Source organism: Grampus griseus (genome assembly GCF_964374135.1).
Source record: "Grampus griseus genome assembly, chromosome: 11".
Classification (NCBI taxonomy): domain Eukaryota; kingdom Metazoa; phylum Chordata; class Mammalia; order Artiodactyla; family Delphinidae; genus Grampus; species Grampus griseus.
Genome location: NC_139005.1, coordinates 76,977,018 through 76,984,215, shown reverse-complemented (window position 1 = coordinate 76,984,215; position 7,198 = coordinate 76,977,018).

The following is a 7,198-nucleotide window of genomic DNA, read 5'->3' as shown; positions in this document are numbered from 1 at the left end:
AAAAAAAGAAAGAGGAAGATTTACAGGAGCCTTCAGATAAAGTAAAAATGATGTAATTTTGAATTTCAAAAGCCCTGTTCATTTTCTTTCATCAAGGAAAGAACAGGAAACATGAAGAATATAGAAATCATCTTCATGGGGCTCTTAGGAATGCTGCTGTTCATTAAACTGTTTGAGAGAAGCAGGAAAAGGTCAAGCAGGGGGTGGGGGCAGGTCAAGTTCATATGAGCTAAGTGTTAAGTGAGGGGCCATGCAACAGTGGAGTTTCCAGATGCACTGAGGTTCTTCCCTGTTCCTAGTCTCAGTGATGCCAGCATAAGCCTTTTGTTAAGAGACAGTTATTGTTTAATGGGTGTAATTATCCCCATTCTACAGGTGAGGAAACTGAGGCCTATAAAGGTTAAATAAATTGTTCAAGGACATATACTTAGTAAGTGAGCTTTGGCATCAAATGGGCCTGGAATTTGGACTCCACTTTTGCAATTTACTAGCTGAGTACCCTTGGTCAAATAACTTAATGTAATCAGAGACCCTATTGCTACTCAGTAAAATGAAAAACTAATAGCACCTACTATCACAGAGGTGGGGCAGGAAAGGGGTTTGGCATAACTCGGAGTTGATGTACTTAAAGTTCTGGTGCAGATGGAGTAGGCTAAATAAATAACTGTGGTCCTTTGCTGACTCCGTACAGAGTACGAGAGAGATGCTGCAGGAAGACACAAAAGAAATGGAGGAAGATTGTTTTCTTACACTTCAGTAGCAAAATATTTTGGGGCTTCTGCTGACCATTTTGCTCTGAACATTTGAGGGGTGGTGGGTCAGGGAGTGTTAGCATTTGTGATACTTTATACCAGGCATTTTGTTAGGCTCTGGGTCAGTCAGTATTAGGTTTGGCTACATATAACAGAAAAACCTAACATTGTAAAATGAGTTAAGACAATGGGAAATAGGCTCTAGTTAGCATGTTCATGCATTTGATTTTCAGAAACAGATGACTGACATTAACTGGAAAATAAATACAATTTCCAAATACAAGTACCACAGTTTATCCATTTGTTGATGACAGCTGGGTTGTTTCCCCATGGGGACTCTTACCACCATGAACATCCTTGTCTGTGTGTCCTGGTTGACTTGTGTCCTCTAGGACAGTGGTCCCCAACCTTTTGGGCACCAGGAACTGGTTTTGTGGAAGACTATTTTTCCCCGAACGGGGGTCGGGGTGGGTGAGCAGGGATGGTTTAGGCAGCAATGCGAGTGATGGGAGGGACGGTTCAGGAGGAAATGCGAGCGTTGGGGAGCAGCAGATGAAGCCTTGCTCGCTCGCCCGCCCGCTGTTCACCGCCTGCTGTGTGGCCGGTTCCTAACGGGACAGTACTGGTCCTCGGACCGGGGGTTGGGGACCTCTGCTCTAGGATATGTACCGAGGAGTGGAGAGTTTGGGTGATAGGATAGGCATGGCTTCAGCTTTATGAGATGATGCCCCATCGTGCTTTAGAGGGGTCGTACCTGTTTATGTTCCCACCTCCAATGTGTGAGAGTTCCTGCTGCTTCAGATCTTTGCCAGCACTAAATACTATAATACTTCATAATTTCTGACATTCTGGTAGGGTTATCCTGATTTTTTTGGTATAGTATTATTAAGTAAACATTTCCCCATATGATTACACATTCTTCCTAAGTATAATTTGCAATAGGTATACTGTATTTTTTGTATGACTATCATAATTTACATAATTAACCCTTTATTTTTTATAAACAATAAACAACTGTTTCATAAACAATCCTTTAGATTGCTTCAAACTTTTCAGAATGATAGAACACTGTGATGGGCAATCTTCATCTGTAAAACCTTTCCTGTATTGTATTATTTTTTTAGGATAGAGTCCTAGAAGTGGAATTATTTAGTCAAAGTGTACAAGCAAAAACAAACTGTTTTAAGTTGGCATAGGTGCCTTGAGGACAAAGGGAATCAAAGATTAGTGTAAAGGGAAGAAGTTTGCCTTTCTTGGTCCAGAGCTTAGCCAGAGGCTCCTAGTTTCTTAGTTCTGTTACTGAAATTTGTGAAGGTGAGGTGTGACATTGGAATGCACCCTCTTCCTTAATAGGACACTTTCCAGGAAAACAGCAATCCTTGAAGTCTTACTGATAAGGAGAAAAACATATCACGTGAAGACAGATTTTAGGTTTTATTTTGTTTTCTGTAGGCATTTATTGAGCTGTTATTTGGAAATGCTTTACATATATTATCTGTTAATCCTCAGCAACAATGAGGTGGATTCTCTTATTATTCTCAGCTTACGAATGAGAGGACCAAAGATTTATAGCTAAGTAGGTAGCAACGTCAAGATTTGAATCCAGGCAATGTGTCTCCAGTGTACCATACCGTCTCCCTGCAACAGTATAAGAGCATTTCTACTTAATGTTTATGTGACTAATAGAAGCAATAGATACCATCAGAATTCAGAGAAGGGATAGATGAGTGTGGACCGGAGTGCACGAGGAAGGCTTCAGCAAGCAGCATCTTCCCTTTTGGTTGGACTGTGACTTGGAGTGTTCTTTATACATCACATCAGATTTCTCTGGCAGTATCATCTCTCAGCATCCTTCTCTCGCAAAGTGAATTGATCAAATGCAAAGTGAATTCACAGACACTGCGTTCCTTCTGAAGCGTAGCTAGCTCATCCTTCAGGCTCGGTATGTGTTTGATGAGAAAGAAGTCTCCTTGGCTGGTCATGCATAGGGTGGAATCAGCTAGAAATCTCCAGAACACTGCTGCCTCTGTGGTGGAGGACAGTAGGAACCTTCAGCATCACAGCTCCGGTTAAAGACTCAACCGAACGGAACACTCTGTGCCGAGTACAAAGTGAGGCATTTTCCTCTATGTTTGTTTTCTGTCATTGTTGTGACTTCTGGGAAACTGCAGGAGCAGACAGCCAAGAGTCATACACAATGATCACACAGTGCAACCCTTTCCTAGTAAATGGTAGGGTCAAGAGGTTAGAAATAACATAGCGCTCATGTTCTCATCTGTGTGTTACATGATGCAATACAAAGACTCAAGCCAATATGGGAACCCCACTGCAGAACAGGGAATTTGTGGAATTCTCTATTCAATGTAGAGAATGTAAATGTTTGCATTTTACTAACAATGTACATTTTTACTGAACAACTCAGTATGTAATGAGTCTTTTTGAACATGAACCAAATCTATGAACTTTGATATATACTCTTCCAACCAAATCAGGACTTGTCAGTCATTTATTCAACAAAAACCTTATAGAATGACAGCTCTGTGCCAGGTGTGATGCTCAGCACTGGCTGGCCCAGGATAAAGGACTCTGTCCTTGGCCTCAAAGTCTTCACGGTTGACTAGAGCTTTCAGATACGGTATCGCTGCAGCCAGGTGCTGATATTGGTGGTCGCATAATGAGCACCACCCACAGTCTTGCCCTTGCCCCTCGATGTCTACAGCTGGTCCCCTCTTCTGGTGCAGCGAGGGGCCAGAACCTGAAAGAACTCTGCTCTGTGGACCATTTCTCCAGAGAAAAAATTCCCTGTACCACCCACTCCTACTTGCTGTGTTTTCTCCCCCTCCCCAAACCCAAAGATTTTCCTGTGAAAATTATCCCAATTGCACCTACATTTAAAATTAAATTTTTAGTTAAATTTTAATTAAAAATTTTTTTAAATTTTTAATTGTACAGTCACATGCAGTTGTGGGAATCATACAGAGAGATCCCATGTATATTTTACCTAGTTTCCCCAAAGGTAACATCTTGCAAAACTAGTAGTACAGATAACATGTTAACATTGACACAGTTCACAGTCTTACTCAGATTTTTTCAGAGTTGCTTGTATAGTTGATCATTGAACAACACGGGTTTGAACTGCATGCGTCCACTTACATGCAGATTTTCTTCAATGAACACATTCAGTACTACACAACCTGCAGTTGGTTGAATCTGAGGATGTGGAACTGCAGATACTAGGGGCTGACTGGGACTTGAGCATCTCTGGATTTTGGTATCTGCAGCGGGTCCTGGAAGCAATGCCCTGTGGATACGGAGGGCATTGGATACGGAGGGATGACTGTGTGTGTGTGTGTGTGTGTGTGTGTGTGTGTGTGTGTGTGTGTGTGTTTAGTTCCCTGCAGTTTTATCATATGGGTGAGTACTGTCCACCACTGCACTCAAGATGCAGAAGACTTCCATCACCACAGGATCCCTGGTGACGTTGCCGTTTTATCACCATATCCACCTCCTCCTGCAACCCCCTCCCTCCAGGCCCAGTTCCTAATCCTTGGCCATCACCAATCTCGTCTCCATTTCTATCATTTTGTCATTTCAAGAATGCTAAATGAATGAAATCACATGGTATATAACCTTTGGAGTGTAGCTTTTCTCACACAGCATAATTCCCTCAGCACTCACCCAAGTTGTTGTATATCAGTAGTGTGTACCTTTTTATGGCTGAATAGTATTCCATAGCATGGACGGCCAACAGTTTGTTGAACTGTTCACCTGCTGAAGGCCATCTGGGCCATTTCTAGTTTTTGGCTTTTATGAATAAAGCTACTATGAACATTTTTCTGCAGGTTTTGTTTTTGTTTTTTGTTTTTTTTTGCGGTACGCAGGCCTCTCACTCTTGTGGCCTCTCCCGTAGCAGAGCACAGGCTCCGGACGCGCAGGGTCAGCGGCCATGGCTCACGGGCCCAGCCGCTCCGCGGCATGTGGGATCTTCCCGGACCGGGGCACGAACCCGTGTCCCCTGCATCGGCAGGCGGACTCTCAACCACTGCGCCACCAGGGAAGCCCTGCAGGTTTTTATGTGAACATAAGTACTCTTTTCTCTGGGATAAATGCGCATGAGTGCAATTGCTGAGTCAAATGGTATTTGCGTGTTTAGTTTTATAGGAAAATGCCAAAGTATTTTCCAGAGAGGCTGTACCATTTTGCAATGCTGCCAGAACTGTATGAATTATCTAGTTTTTCCATATCCTTGCCAGCGTTTAGTGCTATCACTATTTTTTATTTTAACCATTCTGATAAGTTCTGACAAGTATGTAGTGATGTCTCATTGAGGTTTTAATTTGCATTTCCGTAATGGTTAATGACATTGAACATCTTTTCATGTGTTGCTTGCCATCTGTTATCTTCTTTGATGAAACGTGTTTTCATGTCTTTTGCCCATTTTTCAGTTGGATTGTTTATTTTTTTACTACTGAGATTTGAGAGTTCTTTATATATTCTGGATACTAATCCAACTAATTTGTTGAATTGTGGTTTTGCAAATATTTTTCCCCATCTGTATCTTGTCTTTTCATCCTCTTAACAAGGTCTTCACAAAGTAAAAGTTTTCCATTTTGATGAGATAAAATACATTTTTGTACTTTTTTTTTTTTTGCGGTACGCGGGCCTCTCACTGTTGTGGCCTCCCGTTGCGGGGCACAGGCTCCGGACGCGTAGGCTCAGCGGCCATGGCTCACGGGCCCAGCCGCTCCGCGGCACGTGGGATCTTCCCGGACCGGGGCACGAACCCGTGTCCTCTGCAGCGGCAGGCGGACTCTCAACCACTGCGCCACCAGGGAAGCCCCATTTTTGTACTTCTTAATGTAGTTTCATGTCTACAGGGAAGATAAATGTTAGAGACCAGTTTCCTGAACACTTGAAGTCTCCCTGTAGAATCCTCTTTAAGATACATTGCTCTTGAGAAATCAATTGCATGAAATTGTTGCGTTTGCTAAAAAAGGAATTTTAGAAGGCAAGTTCACTAGCCTGCAGAGTTTAAGTCTTTCTACTTTCCTGTTTTCATCAAAATCTTGGCAAGTGGAAGTTTTGAGCTTCTGTGCCAGATGATTGCTAATGCTAAATAAATAGCAGTGATTGTTTTCTTACAGTCATATAGAACATGTTATCTTAAAAATTAAATATAAACATCAGGAGTGCTCATTTCCAGTTGGCTGTAAATCAGGCAGTTAAAATTAGAAATTCATATTCGCCTCAGCCCTGGAAGCTTCCGACCTGCAGTATAAACAAATTTTTATATAGATATAAATTTTAAATTAATTAATTAATTAACTTTTGGCTGTGTTGGGTCTTTGTTGCTGTGCGCGGGCTTTCTCTAGTTGCTGAGAGCGGGGGCTACTCTTTGTTGCGGTGCCCGACCTTCTCATTGCAGTGGCTTCTCTTGTTGAGGAGTGTGGGCTCTAGGCGTGCGGGCTTCAGTAGTTGTGGCACGCAGGCTCAGCACTTGTTGCACACGGGCTTAGTTGCTCCGCGGCATGTGGGATCTTCCCAGACCCGGGCTTGAACCCGTGTCCCCTGCATTGGCAGGCGGATTCTTAACCACTGCACCACCAGGGAAGTCCCTGAATAAATGTTTAAAATCTGATTTATTCTTCTCTTTCCACGCTCTGTCCTTAAATCCTTTGGGGGGAAAAAAAAAGCTTGCTGTAGTTTTTGTCCTATAAATTTTCCCTGCAGAAGGAACACTTTTCCTATATTATTAAATAAAAATGGAATATGAAAGGAAATTCACTATCCTTTACTTTATAAGAGACTTACATTTTCATCTTTGAAGTCAGACTTTCCTTTATGTTTAATTCCTTCTCCCTGCTATAATGACATGAAGCCTAACATACCTAAGGAGCTGACTTTCACCAGGAGACCATTTTCTTCCTTTGCCCTACCACTGTACCAAGGATGTAACTATCCTTGCATCTCTAGCAACTTTTTTTTGGCAGTCTGTCTCCCTGTCTAAATGGGATGGCCTTTCAGGATCGGACCATGTCTTATTTGTTTTTATAATCCCCAGCACCAAGAACAGAGCCCATCACATCAAAGGTGCTCACTAAGTAATTTCAGAGTTCACAAACTTCAGTAACCAGTCAGTATCTGAAAAATGGCAGCATTCATCGTTCAGCAAATTTTCATCCTTACATATTGTTTGCTCCAACCCCTTGAGGGCAAAAGCTATCTTTTGCTTACGTCTTACTCATTTCTTAAAACCCTATTGCTTGGAAAATAACTAGGCATTTCATAAATGTTGAATCTATCCATTCACTCAGCAAGTATGGACTGAATACATGATACTATGTTAGGAACCAGGAATATACACACTTACCTAGAAGGTATCGTCTTTTCCTTCAGGTAACCTACAATCTAGTTGGGGGGAGGGCACATATAAATTACCACATAAA